Raw genomic sequence first — 19,464 nt, 5'->3', positions numbered from 1 at the left:
TTTAGTCTTTATCTTTCCTAATAATAAATCTGCCTCATTCTCTCTTTTCTCTTTACAGAACATTAAGTAAACATCCATTAGACATTTCCCCTCGATGTCCCATGTTCTAGTCTATGTTTCCCATCGTTTTCTCTGTGCTTCATTCTGGGTAATTCCTTCTGACCTGTTTTCTGGTTCACTGATTTTCACTTCACTGTATATATTTTTTTTATTAAACCTGTACACACTGAATTATTATTTATTATTATTATTGAGAGAGGGTCTTGTTCTGTCACACAGGCTGGAGTGCACTTGCGCAATAATGGCTTGACCTCCTGGGCTCGAGTGATCCTCCCACCTCAGCCTCCCAAGTAGCTGGGACTACAGGTGTGCACCACCACACCTGGCTAATTTTAAAAATTCTTTGTAGAGACAGGTTTTCACCATGTTGCCCAGGCTGGTCTTGAACTTCTGGGCTCAAGTGATCTCCCTACCTCTACCTCCCAAAGTACTGCGATTACAAGCATGAGCCATCTCACCTGGCCTGAATTCGTGATATTGGATATTTTATTCTTTATTTCTAGAAGTTCTATATGGTCCTTTTTCAAATATTCTAGATCACCTTTTACTGTTTCTTACAAATATTTTTATGTTGTTAAATATTTATTTCTTTTTATTTTTTATTTTTTTGAGACGGAGTCTCGCTCTGTCACCCAGGCTGGAGGGCAGTGGTGTGATCTTGGCTTACTGCAAGGTCCGCCTCCTGGGTTCACCCCATTCTCCTGTCTCAGCCTCCCGAGTAGCTGGGACTACAGGCACCCGCCACCACCACGCCCGGCTAATTTTTTGTATTTTTAGTAGAGACGGGGTTTCACCGTGGTCTCGATCTCCTGACCTTGTGATCTGCCCGCCTCGGCCTCCCAAACTGCTGTGATTACAGGGGTGAGCCACTGCACCCAGCCAAATATTTATTTCTTTAAAAATAAGAAGCACACTCAGCCAGCATGCTGGATCACGCCTGTAATTCCAGCACTTTAGGAGGCCAAGGTGGGCAGATCTTAAAGCCAGGAATTCAAGACCAGCCTGGGCAACATGGCAAAAACCTGTTTTTACAAAAAATACAAAGAATTAGCCAGGTGTGGTGGTGTGTGCCTGTAGTCCCAGACATTCAGAAAGCTGAGACAGAAGGATCACTTGAGCCCAGGAGGCGGAAGTTGCAGTGAGCCAAGATCATACCACTGTACTCCAACTCCAGCCTAGGCGACAGAGTAAGACCTTCTCACACACACAAAAAAAGCACACTTTTTTTATAGTCTGTTTCTAACAATTCCAATACCTGAAGTCTTTGAGAAAGTGTTTCTACTGGTTTTCCTGTTTTCGTTTTCTGGGGGTTTTTTTGAGACAAGGTTTCACTTTGTCACCCAGGCTGGAGTGCAGCGGTACAATCACAGCTCACAGCAGCCTCAAACTCATGGACTCAAGCCATCCTCCTGCCTCAGCCTCCCAATATGCCGCGATAACAAGCATGAGCCACCACACCTGAACTGTACTGGTTTTAACTCAGGGTGGCTTATTTTCTTGTGTGCTTAGTCATTTTTGTCTGTGTACTATTAATCACTGTCCTTAAAAAATATCTGCAGGCGGATCACCTGAGGTCACGAGTTCAAGACCAGCCTGGCCAACACAGTGAAACCCTGTCCTTACTAAAAATACAAAAATTAGCCGGACACACGCCTATAGTCCCAGCTACTTGCGAGGCTGAGGTAGGAGAATCACTTCAACCTGGGAGGCAGAAGTTGCAGTGAACCGAGATTGTGCTACTGCACTCCAGCCTGGGATACAAAGCAAGACTCCATCTCAAAAAAAAAAAAAAAAAAAAAAAAATCTGCAGGGATTCTTTGTATCTTAGGATGAAGGTAACTTCTTCCAGAGAGGTTTTATCTTTGTTCCTGTCAGATGACAAGCCAGAAACACCTTGAATTAAATTCATGCCCGATTTCCCTGAACTACCAGGCAATGTAACCTGGGCTGAAAAATCCTCACAAAGGCCAATACAGAGCCACAATTCTCAGAAACAGGTTTTTTTCCCTTTTCATCTTTTTGTGCTACATTTAGTAAAAAGACAACCAGGTGGGGGCAAAGAACGGTGTGAGGCACATGTGCCTCTAGTCTGCCCTCACACTTGAGGATATAGCCCTTCAGAGTTCCATCAGTGTGGGGAGGGTCTCCTTTAGGCTATTTACCTTGAGAGGAATCGAGTTTAACTACTGTTCTTTTCACAAATCTTCTAAAATCAAAGCCCCACTTTGTCCACATCAGCAAATGCCCTCAGGACAAAAGCAGACTCCATTCTATGGTGTTTAAGTTACCTTTCTGCATTATTTTCAGTTAGATTTTGATCCAAAAGTTCCCTGCTTTTTTGTCAGTTCTTTTATTTATGTTTTTTCATCTAACAATTGTGGCTGTTTTTCTGGAGTGGGGGGTGGGGGAGTAGAAGGCAGTCTAAATAACCTAGCCTAACATTCTCAGAAACATAAAACCTTGCCATTTTTCTTGCAAAATTTATTTGATAACACGATTCTATAATGAAACATACATGCTCTCGTCGCTTTGAGGAATTATTCTACTGTCTACTGGCTTCCATTCATGCTGCTGAGACATCTGTTGTCAACCTCATGTTCCATTTTAGGTAATCTATCTTTTAACTTTACATTAATACCTTCTTTTTGTCTTTGGTGCTATATGATTTCAGTGTATGGGTGTGGTTTTGCTTTTTTCTTTTTCTCTCTTTTTTTTTTGAGACAGAGTCTCGCTCTTGCCCAGGCTGGAGCGCAGTAGCGTGATCTTGGCTCACTGCAACATCCATCTCCCACGTTCAAACAATTCTCCTGCCTCGGCCTCCTGAGTAGCTGGGAATACAGGTGCGCACCACCACGCCCGGCTAATTTTTGTATTTTTAGTAGAGACGGGGTTTCACTGTATTAGCAAGGATGGTCTCAATCTCCTGACCTTGTGATCTGCCCACCTTGGCCTCCCAAAGTGCTGGGATTACAGGCGTGAGCTACCGCGCCTGGCTGGGTTTGTTTTTTTCTAAAAATATTGACTGGGACATATTGTGATTCCTAAACCTATGGATTTAGGTCTTTTATTAGTTTCTGAAAGTTCAAAGCTATTGATACTTTGAATAATACCTCTCTTCAATATTCTCGATTTTTTCATTCTAGAATTCCAGCTACATATTTACTACCATCACCGACCTCTCAGGACTGCACTTTGGATAATGTCTTTCACTATGTTTCACTTTACCAATTCCATCTGCATCTGTGTTTAATCTGTTTAATCCACATATTGAATTTTGGTGGGTTTTTTTTTTTGAGACAGGGTCTGGCTCTGTCACCCAGGCTGGAGGGCAGTGGCACGATCTTGTCTCGCTGCAACCTCCACCTTTTGGACTCAAGCCATCCATCCACCCAGCCGGGTCATCTTAATTTTTGACGCATCAAAGTGCTCACAGAAATTATACTTGGCCAAGCGTGGTAATTCACAACTATAGTCTCGGCACTTTGGGAGGCGGAGGCAGGAGGATCACTTCGGCCCAGGAGTTCAAAACCAGTTTGGACAACACAGTGAGACCCCATCTCTAAAAAAACTGTTTTTAAATTAGCCATGGTGGGCTGGGTGTGGTGGCTCACACCTATAATCCCAGCACTTTGGGAGGCTGAGGCGGGTGGATTGCTTGAGGTCAGGAATTCAAGACCAGCCTGACCAACGTGGTGAAACCCCATCACTACTAAAAACACAAAAATTAGCCGGGCATGGTGGCTGGTGCCTGTAATCCCAGCTATTCGGGAGGCTGACGCAGGAAATTCGCTTGAACCCAGGAGGCAGAGGTTGCAGTGAGTCAAGGTTGTGCCATTGCACTCCAGCATGGGCAACAGAGCGAGACTCCGTCTCACAAAAAAACATAAAAATATATAAATAAATTAGCCGTGGTGGTGCATTCCTATAGTCCCAGCTGCTCAGGAGGTTTAAGTGGGAGGATCCTTTCAGCCTAGGTGTACATGGTTGTGGTGAGCTATGATCACACCACTGCACTCCAGCCTGGGTGACAAAGTGAGACCTTGTCTCGAAAAAAAATAAAAAATAAAGAAATTAGGCCGGGCGCGGTGGCTCACGCCTGTAATCCCAGCACTTTGGGAGGCCGAGGCGGGTGGTTCACGAGGTCAGGAGATCGAGACCATCCTGGCTGACATGCTTAAATGCCATCTCTACTACAAATACAAAAAAAACTAGCCGGGCGTGCTGGCGGGCGCCTGTAGTCCCAGCTACTCAGGAGGCTGAGGCAGGAGAATGGTGTGAACGCAGGAGGTGGAGCTTGCAGTGAGCCGAGATCGCGCCACTGCACTCCAGCCTGGGCGACTGAGCAAGACTGTCTCAAAAAAAAAAGAAAAAAGAAATTATATTTATTCTAATTTATCCAGCATCTAACTGAACTGCAATGGAAGAGCCTCGTAAGAGTATCTCATATTGCTGGAAGCAGAGGTCCTTCCCTCCCCTTTTCATTTTCTACATAACTGTGTGGTTTGAATGGCAACTGTGACAGTGTCTATGCTGTATCTCACATGTTCCCCGCAAGTGAGACGGAACATATACCTCATTAAATATGTGCCAAACTGTTCCCATTTTGTCAGAATTAAACTTTGGGCCAGGCGCGGTGGCTCACACCTGTAATCCCAGCACTTTGGGAGGCCGAGGCGGGCAGATCACAAGGTCAGGAGTTCGAGACCACCCTGGCCAATATGGTGAAACCCCATCTCTACTACAAATACAAAAATTAGCCAGGTGTGGTGGTACGCATCTGTAGTCCCAGCTACTTGGGAGGCTGAGGAAGAAGAATTGCTTGATCCTGGGAGGCAGAGGTTGCAGTGAGCCGAGATCACACCACTGCACTCCAGCCTGGGCAACAGAGCAAGACTCCGTCTCAAAAAAAAAAAAAAAAAAAAAAAAAGAATTAAACTTGGGCTTGGAAAGACCAAGTAACTTGCTCAAAAACATGCACAGCATCTCAAAACCAAACACAGGAGGATCAAAAACCACCAAAAGACAACAGACCATGAGCACATCTTTTTTTTTTTTTTTTTTGAGACAGTCTCGCTCTGTCGCCAGGCTGGAGTACAGTGACACGATCTTGGCTCACTGCAACCTCCACCTCCCGGGTTCAAGCGATTCTCCTGCTTCAGCCTCCTGAGTAGCTGGGATTACAGGTACACACCACCACGCCCAGCTAATTTTTGTATTTTTAGTAGAGACGGGTTTCACCATGTTGGTCAGGCTGGTCTTGAACTCCTGATCTCATGATCCACCCACCTCAGCCTCCCAAAGTGCTGAGATTACAGGTGTGAGCCACCGTGCCCAGTCAGCATATCTTCTAAACTATGTTTTTTGCTGTGACCCAACTTTGAACTTCCACTTATACAGAACTTTTGTATAAATTACACAATAAAACACAATCAAATTGAAAAAGAAACTTATCTTACCTTCTGTGGAAATCTCTTGTTTAAATCATGTATTCAGGCAAAATAGAAAAACATTTGTGGTTTTTTTCTTGGAGTATATGCAGCTTTAAGAAATTTTTTTTCATTCAGTGGAAGATTTATAATCTCTTTACCTGAAAAATAAGAAGAAAAATCTTATTTTAAGTTCTTCCTTGGTAAAGTTAACTTACCAAAATGGCAGACAACAGGAAAAGGAGGCAGGGCGCAGTGGCTCACACCTGTAATCCCCACACTATGGGAGGCCAAGGTGGCAGATCACTTGAGTCCAAGAGTTCAAGACTAGCTTGGGTGACATGGAAAAACCTCATTTCTACCAAAAAATACAAAAATTAGCCAGGTGTGGTGGTGCGTGCCTGTAGTCCCAGCTACTCGGGAGGCTGAGGTGGGATCACTGGAGCCTGGGAGGCAGAGGTTGCAGTGAGGTGAGATCATGCCACTGCACTCTAGCCTGGGTGACCATAGACTGACCCCATCTCAAAAAAAACCAATAATTACAAAATTTTAAAAATAAAGCAATGGAAGAGCATTTATCATCTGTCCCTTAAATATAAAATTTGTCTTTGATTTCATAATTCAACTAGCAAACATGACAGTTAAAATGATATATTGATAGTTTTTTTCTTTTTTTTTTTTTAAGAGATGGGGTCTCACTATGTTGCCCAGGGTGGAGAGCAGTAGCTATTCACAGCTCCAGTCCCACTACTAACCAGCAAGGGAGTTTCTGATGTGCTCCATTTCCAACCTGAGCTGGTTCACGCCTCCTTAGGCAACCTGGCGGTCTTCCTTTTCTGGGAGGTCACCATACTGATGCCGAACTTAGTGCAGACACCCAGTTCACGCAGCACATTACAGCCCTCAAGTGAGCCTCCTGCTGCAGCCTGCTGAGTAGCAGGAATTACAAGCACAAACCACTGTGTCTGGCTATATTATAACTTTAAAATTCCATTTTATAATTATCCTAGTCCAGGTGAAATAACGTATTTAATAATTTGTGGGATGGGTGGAGTATTATGTTTAATTGGCGTTGTCAGGTATGAAGTCCTTCAGAAAATAAAATTTGCTTTAAAAAAGGTCTGATTTTTAGCTCTTGAACCCACTGTCACTTAAATTTCCAATAATGATTAAAAATATTTTAAAATTAGGATTGCCAATACCCTGACCTCTAAAAAGGGTTTCTTAGAAATAGGTCCTACATTTGTGGCCGGGGGCAGTGGCTCACGCCTATAATCCCAACACTTTGGGAGGCCAAGGCGGGTGGATCATGAGGTCAGGAGTTCAAGATCAGCCTGGCCAACATGGCGAAACCCCATCTCTACTAAAAATACAAAAACTAGCTAGGCGCAATGGCAGGCACCTGTAATCCCAGCTATTCGGGAGGCTGAGGCAGGAGAATCACTTGAACCTGGGAGGCGGAGGTTGCAGTGAGCCGAGATCGTGCCACTGCACTCCAGCCTGGGCAACAGAGTGAGACTCCGTCTCAAAAAAATGAAAAGATAAAAAGAAATAGGTCCTACATTTAAACTTTTTTCTTTAAAACATAGCGTGGCCAGGTGTGGTGGCTCACGCCTGTAATCCCAGCACTTTGGGAGGCCAAGGCGGGGGGATCATGAGGTCAGGCATTCGAGACCAGCCTGGCCAACATAGTGAAACCCCATCTCTACTAAAAATACAAAAAATTAGCTGGGCGTGGTGGCAGGTGCCTGTAATCCCATCTCCTCGGGAGGCTGAGGCAGGAGAACTGCTTGAACCTGGAAGGCAGAGGTTGCAGTGAGCTGAGATCGCACCACTGCACTCCAGCCCTGGCGACAGCGCAAGACTGTCTCAAAAACAAACAAACAAGACGTGGCGCATAGTTCTGTGCACTGTTAGTACCTGGAAAGCATCTTGAGAGATCAATGGAAAGCTAAAACATTCTAAATTTAACATGAATACACTTACTTTTGATTCAGAAAATAAAATCAGATCTTTCAAAATAAAAAAAAAAAGTGCTGATCACTGTTGAAGTTGGGTGATGGGTAAATAGATGTTAATTATGTTTTCTCTACTTTTGCATATTTTTACATTTTATATACAAATCAAACAAAAGGTGGGACGTGGTGGCTCACATCTGTAATCCCAGCACTTTGGGAGGCTCAAGTGGGTGATCACTTGAGGTCAGGAGTTCGAGACCAGCCTGGCCAACATGATGAAACCCTGCCTCTACTAAAAACACAAAAAATTAGCCGGGCGTACGCCTCTACTCCCAGAGACTCAGGAGGCTGAGGCAAGAGAACTGCTTGAACCCTGGAGGCAGAGGTTGCAGTGAGCCACTCCAGCCTGGGTGACAGAGTGAGACTCTGTCTCAAAAAATAAAATAAAATAAAAGGCTGCAGTGAGCCACGATCACACTACTGCACTGCAGCTTAGGTAACAGAGTGAGACCCCATCTCTAAAAAAATAAAAAATAAAAATCAAACAAAAAAGATACTCAAAGTGGTGCCAGTAGCCCACGGATAAGTCAGTGTTACCACCTTCTAGAACAGGTAATACTTTTTATACCTAACATTTCATGATTAAATTAAGCTAAATAACTCAAAATAGGCTTTTCAGCCCACTTTTCTAAAACTTTATACACAGTTTTCAAAATAAAGAAATGTGTTTTCTTTTTTTGAGATGGAGTTTCACTCTTGTTGCCCAGGCTGGAGTACAATGGCGTGATCTCAGCTCACGACAAACTCCGCCTCCTGGGTTCAAGCGATTCTCCTGCCTCAGCCTCCCGAGTAGCTGGGATTACAAGCATGCACCACCACACCCGGCTAATTTTGTATTTTTAGTAGAGATGGGGTTTCTCCATGTTGGTTAGGCTGGTTGCAAACTCCCAACCTTAAGTTGATCCGCCCACCTCGGCCTCCCAAAGTGCTGGGATTACAAGCGTGAGCCACTGCACCCGGCCAAGAAATGTTTTTATAACGTTGATCTTGGGCCTGTTTATTCTAATCTTGAGTCAATGATTTTGTAGCATGCATCTTCTTAACAAATTCTACTCAGTGTGAGCTGGAGGAAGAATGGGAGTGTGTCCCTAAACAGCACCAGCATTAGCCAGGTGTGGTGGTGCACGCCTGCAGTCCCAGCTACTCAGGACTGAAGTGGGAGGATCCCTTCGGCCTAGGTGTGCATGGTTGTGGTGAGCTATGATCACACCACTGCACTCCAGCCTGGGTGACAAAGTGAGACCTTGTATTGTGGGCGGCAAGCCACCCAGGTGCCAAGGCAAGAGACTGAGGGCACGAGCTGTTCCAGTATAATAAATAAAATATATAGAGTAAGAATAGTTGTACTAGAAATAGATTATAGATGATTATATGTGAATATTATTAATCATTAGTTTGTAGCATTACTCTTTATTCCAATATTATAATAATCTTTGTTCTACAATTATAACCTAGGAAAAACTAGGCCATACAGAGATAGGAGCTGAAGGGACACGGTGAGAAGTGACCAGAAGACAAGAGTGTGAGCCTTCTGTCACGCCCAGACAGGGCCACTACAGGACTCCTTGGTCTAGTGGTAGCGCCAGTGCCTGGAAAGGCACCCGTTACTTAGCAGACTGGGAAAGACAGTCTCCCTTTCCCGGGGGAGTTACAGAAGACTCTGCTCCACCACTTCTTGTGGAAGTGACACGAGTCAGGCCCACCCGCAGCCATCCAGAGGCCTAAGCGTCTCCCTGTGATGCTGTGCTTCAGCGGTCACGCTCGTGGTCCACTTTCATGTTCCGTCCTGTACACCTGGCTCCGCCTTCTAGATAGCAGTAGCAGAATTAGTGAAAGTACTAAAGTCTTTGAAATGCACAGAAGAAATAATGACGTAAGCTGTTCTCTCTCTCTCTCCGCCTTGGCTACCAAACAGGGAAGGGCTGGCCCCGTCCAGTGGACACGTGACTCAGGTGACCTTACCTATCATTGGAGGCGACTCACACTCCTTACCCTGCCCCCTTGCCTTGTATCCAATAAATAACGGCGCAGCCAGGCATTCGGGGCCACTACTGGTCTCCGTGTCTTGGTAGTAGTGGTCCCCTGGGCCCAGCTGTCTTTTCTTCTATCTCTTTGCTTTATGTCTTTATTTCTACGATCTCTCGTCTCCGCACACAAAGAGAAAAACCCACAGGCCCTGTAGGGCTGGACCCTACATTGTCTCAAAAAACAAAACAAAACAAAAAATACAGCAATTATATTTATTGTAATTTATCCAGCATCTAATTGGACTGTAATGGGAGAGTCTGGTAAGAGCATCTAACAATGCTGGAAGCAGAGGTCCTTCCCTCCCTTTTTCATTTTCTACTTAACTGTGTGCCTTGAATGGCAACTGTGACAGCGTAGGAGAGACGGGCAGCTCCAGGCCCACTCCTTAACAGGTACATCCTAAGCATCCACCCCCATCCTCTGCCCACTGCTCCCCCGGCAACATCACAGCCTCCTACACTCTCCTATTGCAGGACATAAGCCTTCTTTTGCCTGTGCCCTCCAGTTAAGATTCTGTCTCAGGAGGGCAGACTTCAATCGCTTTATCATTCCCTCAGCATCTCATTCTATAGCCCTTGATTTTTCTAGTGAAACTTCTTCCAAGCCCTATCCCCATCATCTTTGCTAAATACACCAAATGCTTTGATGCCTACCCAGGAGAAAGCCACCTCTGCCCTCCTATCCAGGCGTCCTCCGCTCCCACATCCCAACCAGAAAGCGGGTCAGCATTCTTCTAGGTGCCCGTGAGTATTTCTACACTAGCCCGTGAGTATTTCTACACTAACTTAAGCTTTCATTAAAAAACCTCTGTTTTTTATACTTTTGTTTCTGGCCAAGATGGAACAACAGACCAGATTTACCTTCCCATCTGCAACAACTAAAAACAAAAAAAGGAAAAGCAAAAAGAAAACATAGGGAAGCAATGGTTTTCAAGACACTCGACACTGGACACCAGGCAGTGAAGGGTCCCTGAAAAAAGGAAAACAAATGACAGGAGGGAGCCCTGTAGTTGTCCAGCTTCTGCCTGAAAAGCCAGGCCACAGCCCAAGGAAGAAGAACCAGGCAGAGGCTGGCTGGCAGTCTCCTGACTTGAAAAATCAGAACTAGGAGTCCAGGCAGTCCAAGGTAGCTCGAGTTCACAGGCAGAACACCAGAGAGGGAGGGCACAGCTCACAGCAAATGCTGAAGGATCTAGAGAGGACACCTCCCGCTCCGGTCTCCAGCCAAGCGCTGATCAGTGCATGTGTGTAAGGAAGGTATTCAAGCCAGGGAAAGCATCACTCAAAAAGATGAGAGGGGCCGGGTGTGGTGGCTCACACCTGTAATCCCAGCACTTTGGGAGGCCGAAGTGTGTGGATCACCTGAGGTCAGGAGTTCGAGACCAGCCTGGTCAACGTGGTGAAACCCCATCTCTACTAAAAATACAAAAATTAGCTGGGCATGGTGATGGGCACCTGTAATCCCAGCTACTTGGGAGGCTGAGGAAGGAGAATTGCTTGAATCCGGAGGTTGCCGTGAACAGATGAGAGGGAACAATCCTCAAAGCTCACGCAAAGGATACTTCCTCTTCCTGCCAATCGCAGTGGAAAACCTTGTAATTCACAAGGCTTTGGACATAATGCTCAGAAGACACTTGCCTCAGTGGCAGAGCAAAACTAGCCCTAGACTAAAAATTACTCGGGTTCCACCTAACAAAGGTGAAATGCAAGACCTATCAGAATCAAACTGTTTCCAAGTAATTGAACCTCATCCCAGAACAAAGGTCAAGAATATTTATAGGAACACAAAAATGCTCAGGATCCAACAAGATAAAATTCACAAAGTCTGGGCATCTGATCAAAGAGTTCTAGGCGTGCAAGGCAGCAGGGAAAGAAAAATCATAAACCATAATGAGGGGGAAAACAACACAAAACCAACCCAGAAATGACACAGATGAGTTAACAGATAATGCCAGTACAGGGGCTCATGTCTATAATCCCAGCTATTCAGGAACAAGGTGGGAGAATCACTTGAGGCCTGGAGTTTGAGGTTGCAGTGAGCCAGGACTGCACCCCTGCAATCCAGCCTGGGTGACAGAGCAAGCGGAACACTGTCTCTTAAAAAAAACATAATAAATAAAGAATTGATAAGGACACTTAAATAGTTCTTTTTTTTTTTTTTTGAGACAGAGTCTCGCTCTTTCGCACAGGCTGGAGTGCAGTGGTGTGATCTCAGCTCACTGCAAGTTCCGCCTCCTGGGTCCACGCCATTCTCCTGCCTCAGCTTCCCGAGCAGCTGGGACTACAAGCGCCCGCCACCACGCCGGGCTAATTTTTGGTATTTTTAGTAGAGATGGGGTTTCACTGTGTTAGCCAGGATGGCCTCGATCTCCTGACCTCATGATCTACCCACCTCGGCCTCTGAAAGTGCTGGGATTACAGGTGTGAGCCACTGCGCCCGGCCTAAATAGTTCTTATAAGTGTATCTCATGCCGGGCACGGCGGCTCATACCTGTAATCCCAGCACTTTAGGAGGCCGAGGCAGATGGATCACCTGAGGTTCGGGAGTTCAAGACCAGCCTGGCCAACATGGAGAAACCCCGTCTCTACTAAAAACATAAAATTAGCCAGGTGTGGGGGTGCATGCCTGTAATCCCAGCTACTCGGGACGCTGAGGCAGGAGAATCGCTTGAACCCGGGAGGCGGAGGTTGCGGTGAGCCAAGATTGCGCCATTACAATCCAACCTGGGCAACAAGAGCAAAACTCCGTCTCAAAAAAAAAAAAAAAAAAAAAGTATCTCATATGTTCAAGAACCTAAAGGAAAGATTAAGTAGAGACATGGAAGATATACAAAGACCCAAAGAGAATCACAAAAGATTTTTTTTCTTTTTATGCCCACCTTGTAATACCATCACACATAAAAACATTCTTAATCCAAAATAAGGTAGAAAAAGACAAACAGGGAATAAAGAATACACTGTATTTCTCCTGTAAGCCTCTACATGATGACACATTAAGTGGGACCCGCACACAATATAACTTTGGCACTCTTTCCTTATCCCCACCCAATTCTGTAACCATACCAAAACTCACTATCTAAACATGCTGAGTGTCTCTCCCAGCTAACACCTTTGCACACACAGCTCCTCTGACTGGAACGCCTTCTTCCCACTTTCTCTATTTGACAAACTCTTGCCTGATCTTCCTATCTGAAGACCATCTATAGCTACCTTTGTCAACTTTCTGAGTCCCTCCTCAGTGCTCTCACAAGACTGTTTATATCTTTTAGAGAATTATAACTCAGTTTTAAATATTTTTATTTTTAATTATGACATTTTTAAAATATATTGAAGTCCAGAGAAGGGCATAATATCCATGTGATGAGACTTAACAAACACTAACATTTGTTTGTATGTGCCTCCTTCTTAAACAAATGTTTCTAGGACACTGAGGAACCCAGGAACTCAAGCAATCCCCTTCTTCAGAGACAATCACTAACTTGCAGTATCTGTAATTTCATTATTTTACGACTTATATACCTACAAATGGTACATTGCTTTAAATATATATTTCAAGTATGACACTTCTCTCATATACCAAGTTCCCATTTATACAGGGTCGTTTTCCAGGCTATCCATTCCACTGGCCTCACAATAAGTTTGAAAACCTGGGCCAGGCACGTTGACTCACGCCTGTAATCCCAGCACTTTGGGAGGCCGATGTGGGCATATCACCTGAGGTTAGGAGTTTGAGACCAACCTGGTTAACATGGTGCAACCCTGTCTCAACTAAAAATACAAAAAAACTAGCCAGACGTGGTGGTGCATGCCTGTAATCCCAGCTACTCAGGAGGCTTAGGCAGGAGAATCGCCTGAACCCGGGAGGCAAAGGTTGCAGTGGGCCGAGATTACACCACTGCACTCCAGCCTGGGAGACAAGAGCAAAAACTCCGTCTCAAAAAAAAAAAGTTTGAAAATCTGTTACAGCAACTCCCTTCTTATTCTTTTTCACACTTGTCTTGGTTATTCTTCACCCTTTACTTTAAAACGTTCTAGTAAAATAAGTAAACGGAACCACATTGATGAGGAAACAGCAGAGACTGGATCCTGAAACAAGTCCCCGTGGAGCATGTTGAATGGCCAGATGAGCCCAGCTGTAGTAGGACTCCAGGTCCGTCCATAAGAGTAGAAGCAGGAGAGAGATCGAAAGGCTCATGAGCAGCAGCTGTGGACAGCGGAGCTGGCTTCTCCATTCTGCAGGTTGCCAGCTCCTGACTCTACCATATGCCCTCAAGAAGAGCCAAGAAACACAGTGAAAAGGTGGAGAATCTTCCTCCGGAAAAAGCTTTGCATGAGCATTGGAAGCACTCAGGCCTAGGCAAACTCCAGACACCAGGAATACGAAAGGGAAAAAAAGGAAGCTTGCTCTACTCAGAGATGAACATACCAGAGCATTATAACTCTGAAGTAAAAGCCTTTCTTAACTGTGGCAATGGAGAAGTGCCCAGTCACCCGACTGCTGATTCTCCTGCCACATCCTAAAGCACAGATTGCAACTTAAAGGCCTGCAGAACAAGGCAAGACGCTAAGTGTAAGGAAGGAAGCTGGCCGAAAAGACAGCAGCAGAGTAAAGGCTGCAGTACAAGAGGGCATGTGCCCACTGAAGGGAGCAGAGACAGGCCCACCCCAGCAATCACAGCCGTGCAAGGACACAGGGCACCAGCACACGTCTGCTTCTACAAGAAATGACAAAGATCCACATTTTTTTTTAAATCCCCAAATCTTCATGTTTATAATTAACTTTTTAACACTATGCAGGCCAAAACTATGCAGGGCAAGCCAAATTCATCCTCAGGCCACCAGTGGCTAAGGAGCCAGTCTTCAATGACCGCTCTGCCAGAGAGCCAGCCACCTTCTTGCCCTCCACTGACCCGATGTCTTCGCATGCTTAGGCGGCCAGAACACACCCCTTCAACAGCAGACAATTACTCCTCACAGTTCTGGGCCTGGAAGTCCGAGGTCAACGTGCTGGCCGATGAGGCTGCTGAGAAAGCCTGTCCTCCCTGCCCTTAGACCATTGCCTTCTCACTGTGTCCTCACAGCAGGGAGGGTGAGAGCAAGCTCTCTAGTGTAGCTTTGTATGAGGGTGTCAGTCCCATCTTGAGAGCCCCACCTGGTGACCTCACGGAACCTAATTATCTCCTAGAGGAACCTAATTATCTCCAAATACCACTAAATGGAACTTAGGATTTCAACACAGGAGTCCGGGGTGGACATGACACAATTCAGTCCATAGCACCCTGCCTGCCTTTGAGCCCTTCCACCAACTGAGGATGGGATGAGGCCTCCATGTAGAGCACGTGCTCTGCAACGGGAACACAGTAAGGGCTCAGCGACGGGCTGAGAACAGCCTGCTGACGTCGCTGCACATTCCAAGGTCTTCAAGCTCCCAAGGTAGCAATTCTCCTCCCAGCAGTGGAGGCCCAGCTGGTCTCCCACCAAAGTCTCAGAAAGGTGACTTTAACACACAGCCCCAAGAGACGGCTGTCAGGCCCACGCCAGGCTCTGTGTCTCCTGGCTTTCAGAAGAGTATCCTCCTGGCTGTTACATAGGATGAAGGCTCAAGTGAAAACTGAAAACCTCCATCTGCTCACCACTAGCAACCATGGCAGCTCTCCGAGTTAAGGACAGAGATGGCCAGCATTATGAGGATGCACCTTCCTCATCACCAGTGCTAAGGGCCCTGGCCCCCACTCCTCCCCTTCCTGGGGCCCAACGCAGACCCTCCAGGCAGCCAGAGAACCTCTTGAGCCAGGCAGGCTTGGCCACATCAGGGCAGTCCCTGACCACAAAGGTCCAGGCATAAAGTCCAGTTTCCATCACTGAGCAGCTCTGGAACCTTGGGCAAGTGCCTGCTGCATGTGCACTGCAGGTAGAAGTGTGACTCCAAGACAGAGAACAGTCATGACTGCCACCACTGCCCTAGGACAGTGGCTAATACCAGATGCCTCCAAGGGGCCTAGAGAGAAAAACAATCAACTGCAGGAAACCAAAGGCACACCACGGCAAGGCCCTAGTCCGCACCTACGCGCACCACAACAGACAGCGCGCCTATGCTATATTTGTTGTCAATAATATAATCCTGGGAAAACAAGTACCAGAACAAAGAGTCCCTGGGTCAAAGGCAGACGGGCAGGGCATACTCTGGGCTGAGACTGTTGAAGGAAAAATAGCTGAAGGCAGGCTAGATAAAAAGCATTGTCAAACAAGCAGAAAACAGCATCAAAAAGCAGCAGGGAGGAAACTGGGGCAGTGAACAAAGCTCAAGTCCAAACAAGACGCACAGAAGAAGTAAGAGCCGAGAAACTGCCTTTAGGGTTCCAGCAGCCACAGGAGAGTGGCAGTAGCTGGCTTCATCCGTGCACTCAAAGCTCAAAGCCTAATGCAGCAGGTAGTTTCCTACCAACCCCCAGTTCACAAGTGAAAAGCAGAGGTCTCAGTAATTACATGACTAGCGCAACGTCATGGGCTAGTAAGTATCCATTCTAGAACTTGAACCCAGGTTTGGCTGAGAGCAAAGCCCATGTTCTCAGTCTCCATATGATAACCAGATTCTGACTGACTCAATGAAGAAAAAAAGGAGTTATCAAAGGAAATCCAAAAGGAATGACCAAGATTGAGGGTGATGACAGGAAGGCACTACCCAGGACCGAACTAGTCCAGGAAGGGCATCACAGCAAAGAGCTGAGAAAGGGTCAGAGCAGAGTTCCACGGGCTTAGAGATGGTGGGATCATGAGGAGAGAGAAGTCAAGTCTTCACAGTGGAGCAGTCAACAGGATGATGAGTGACAGTCAAATTCTTGAAGCGCTCCTAAAGGTCTGACACTGGGCATCAGTCAGTTCATTCAGCAACAAATGTAGCTAATAATGGGACAAACCTAGTCATGCCCCAAGGAACCTGACGTCTAGCAGAGAAAACAGATACTGATAGACTCTACACAGTGCCAAACCTGAGAGAGACTGGTGTGAGCAGCAACAGTGGACAGAAGCACAGGTCAGCTCCCTGGCTCACACCCAATAGGGGTTCTATCTGTGAGCTCTGACAATGCAGCTAACTGCCAGCTTCTCTGTGGCGCCTCGGTAAACAGGGATAAAAATACAGATCTCCTGGGCCAGGCATGGTGGTTCACATCTATAATCCCCATGCTTTGGGAAGCCCAGGCAGGAGGATTGCTTGAAGCCAGGAGTTCAAGACCTGCCTGAGCAACACAGAGAGACCCCATCTCTAAAAACCTTTTTTAAAATTAGCCAGGTGTGGTGGCATGTACCTGAAGTCCTAGCTACTCAGGAAACTGAGGCAGGAGGGTCTCTTATGTTTGAGAGTTCAAGACTACAGTGAGGCATGATCATGTGTTCATACCATTTGCACTTCAACGTGGGCAGCAGAGGAGACCCTCTCTCTCTTTAAAAAAAAAAAAAAAAAAGGCTAAGCACAGTGGCTCACGCCTATAATCCCAGCACTTTGGGAGGCCAAGGCAGGCAGATCATGAGGTCAAGAGATCAAGACCATCCTGGCCAACACAGTGAAGCCCCATCTCTACTAAAAATACAAAAATCAGCCAGGCATGGTGGCACGCATCTGTATCCCTGGCTACTCGGGAGGCTGAGGCAGGAGAATCGCTTGAACCCAGGAGATGGAGGCTGCAGTGAGCCAAGATTGTCCCATTGCACTCCCGCCTCCATGACAGAGGAAGATTCCATCTCAACAAAAATAAAAAAGTGCTGAAAGGGAAAAAAGCTGTTAACCTAGAATTCTGTATCAAGCAAAAATATCCTTTGAAAACAGAAATATAAATAAAGACATTTTAAGACAAACAAAAGCTGAGGGAATTTGTCCTTATCATACCCACATTACAAGAAATCCTGAAGGAAAATGATCCCGGATAGAAATCTGATCTATAAAAGAAATGAAGAATTTCCCAACTCATTCTATGGGTCCCAGTATTACCTTGATACCAAAACCAAAGACATCAAAAGAAAAGAAAGTCACACACAAAAATATATCTTAAGAAGGCAGATGTAAAAAGCCTCAACAAAACAGTAGCAAACCAAATCCAACCACATATAAAAAGGATTCTACACCATACCATGGGGGATTTAATCCCAAGAATGCAAGCTTGCTTTAACACCCAAAAATCAATTAATTTAACATATCACATGTGGATAAAGGACAAAACACAAGTGATCATCTCAATATACACAGAAAAAGCATCTGACAAAATCTAACACTCTTTCATCATAAAAAAACACTCCACAGGCCGGGCATGGTGGCTCATGCCTGTAATCCCAGCACTTTGGGAGGCCGAGGCGGGCGGATCACGAGGTCAGGAGATTGAGACCATCCTGGCTAACACAGCGAAACCCCATCTTTACTAAAAATACAAAAAATTAGCCAGGCGTGGTGGTGGGCGCCTGTAGTCCCAGCTGCTCGGGAGGCTGAGGCAGGAGAATGGCATGAACCCGGGAGGCAGAGCTTGCAGTGAGCGGAGATCGCGCCACTGCACTCCAACCTAGGCAACAGAGCAAGACTCAGACTCAAAAAAAAAAAAAAAAAAAAAAAAAACCACTCCAATCTAAAGCTTGTTGAGCATCTACATGATGCTCAAAGGACATGCTCACTGGAGCATTTCGGATTCCTTATTTGGGATGTTCCACTGGTAACTCTGAGAAAATATGAAATCCAAAACACCTCTAGTCCCAAGCATTTTATTTTATTTATTCTTTATTTAGTTTGAGACAAAGTCTCGCTCCATCGCCCAGGCTGGAGTGCAGTGGGATGATCTTGGCTCACTACAATCTCCGCCTTCTGGGTTCAAGCGATTCTCCTGCCTCAGCCTCCTGAGTAGCTGGAATTACAGCTACATGCCACCATGCCCGGCTAATTTTTGTATTTTTAGCAGAGACAAGGTTTCACCATGTTGGCCACAGTGGTCTCAAACTCCGGACCTCAGGTGATCCGCCCACCTCGGCCTCCAAAAGTGCTGAGATTACAGGCGCGAGCCACTGCGCCCGGCCTCCCAGTCAGCTTTTCTAAATAAAATTGTATTGGAACATAAACAGGAACACACACCACACAAATGCCTGATACATAATCAGTTATCGTTGTAATTCCAAAATTTATTATTTTAATTTTCTTTGTTCTTCCTCTATTCTTCTAGGCAATCTATTAAAAATTTTAAAAAATATTTTAAAAGTTAGCCTTTCCCTTAACAAAAAAAAAAGGGAGAGGCTTTTGAGTCAAACTACCTGGGGTACAAATCTTGCCTCTATCACCTACTTGCTGTTTATTTCCATCTCCTCATCTGTGAAATGGAAAACAACACAGGCGTACTTTGTCTAACGTGCTTCCCTTCATTGTGCTTTGCAGGTAATATGCTTTCCACAAATTAAAGGCTGGTAGCAACCTTGTGTCGAGCACGTTGAAGGGCGCCATTTTTCCAACAGCATGTGCTTACTTCGTGTCTCTGTGTTGCATTCTGGTAATTCTCACAATATTTCAAACTCTTTCATTATTATTTTATCTGTTATGGTGACCTGTGATCAGTGATGTTTGATGTTACTATTGTAATTGTTTTGGGGAACTACAAACTGTGCCCCTATAGGATAGCAAACTTAATAAACGCTGCGTTAAGTTCTGACCGGCCATTTCCCTGAGTCTCTCCCCCTCTCCTCAGGGCTGCCTACTCCCTGAGACACAACAGTAATAAAATTAGGTCAATTAATCCTGTAGGAAAGGAAAAGTCACATGTCTCTCATTTCGATCAAAAGCTAGAAATGCTTAAGCTTAGTGAGGAAGGCATGTCAAAAGCCGACAGGCCAAAAGCTAGCCCTCCTGCACCAGTTTGCCAAGTTGTGAATGCCAAAGAAAGGTTCTTGAGGGAAATTAAAACTGCT

At 45.6% G+C, this 19,464-nt stretch overlaps 1 protein-coding gene across 50 annotated transcripts in view; it reads right to left on the bottom strand.

The window, feature by feature from the left end:
* Window positions 1–19,464, bottom strand: part of PPP6R2 (protein phosphatase 6 regulatory subunit 2) — a 95,556-nt gene that overhangs the window by 65,510 nt on the left and 10,582 nt on the right. For all 50 annotated transcript variants that reach the window (XR_008517934.2, XR_008517933.2, XM_063723172.1 and 47 more), the window contains exon 2: window positions 5,517–5,647. The gene's annotated coding sequence lies outside the window, so the exon portion shown is untranslated. The remainder of the gene's footprint in view (window positions 1–5,516; window positions 5,648–19,464) is intronic.

The sequence above is a fragment of the Pongo abelii genome, chromosome 23 (genome assembly GCF_028885655.2).
Source record: "Pongo abelii isolate AG06213 chromosome 23, NHGRI_mPonAbe1-v2.0_pri, whole genome shotgun sequence".
Lineage (NCBI taxonomy): Eukaryota > Metazoa > Chordata > Mammalia > Primates > Hominidae > Pongo > Pongo abelii.
The sequence above is the reverse complement of the archived record's forward strand: the minus strand, read 5'-3'. Positions and strand labels throughout refer to the sequence as shown.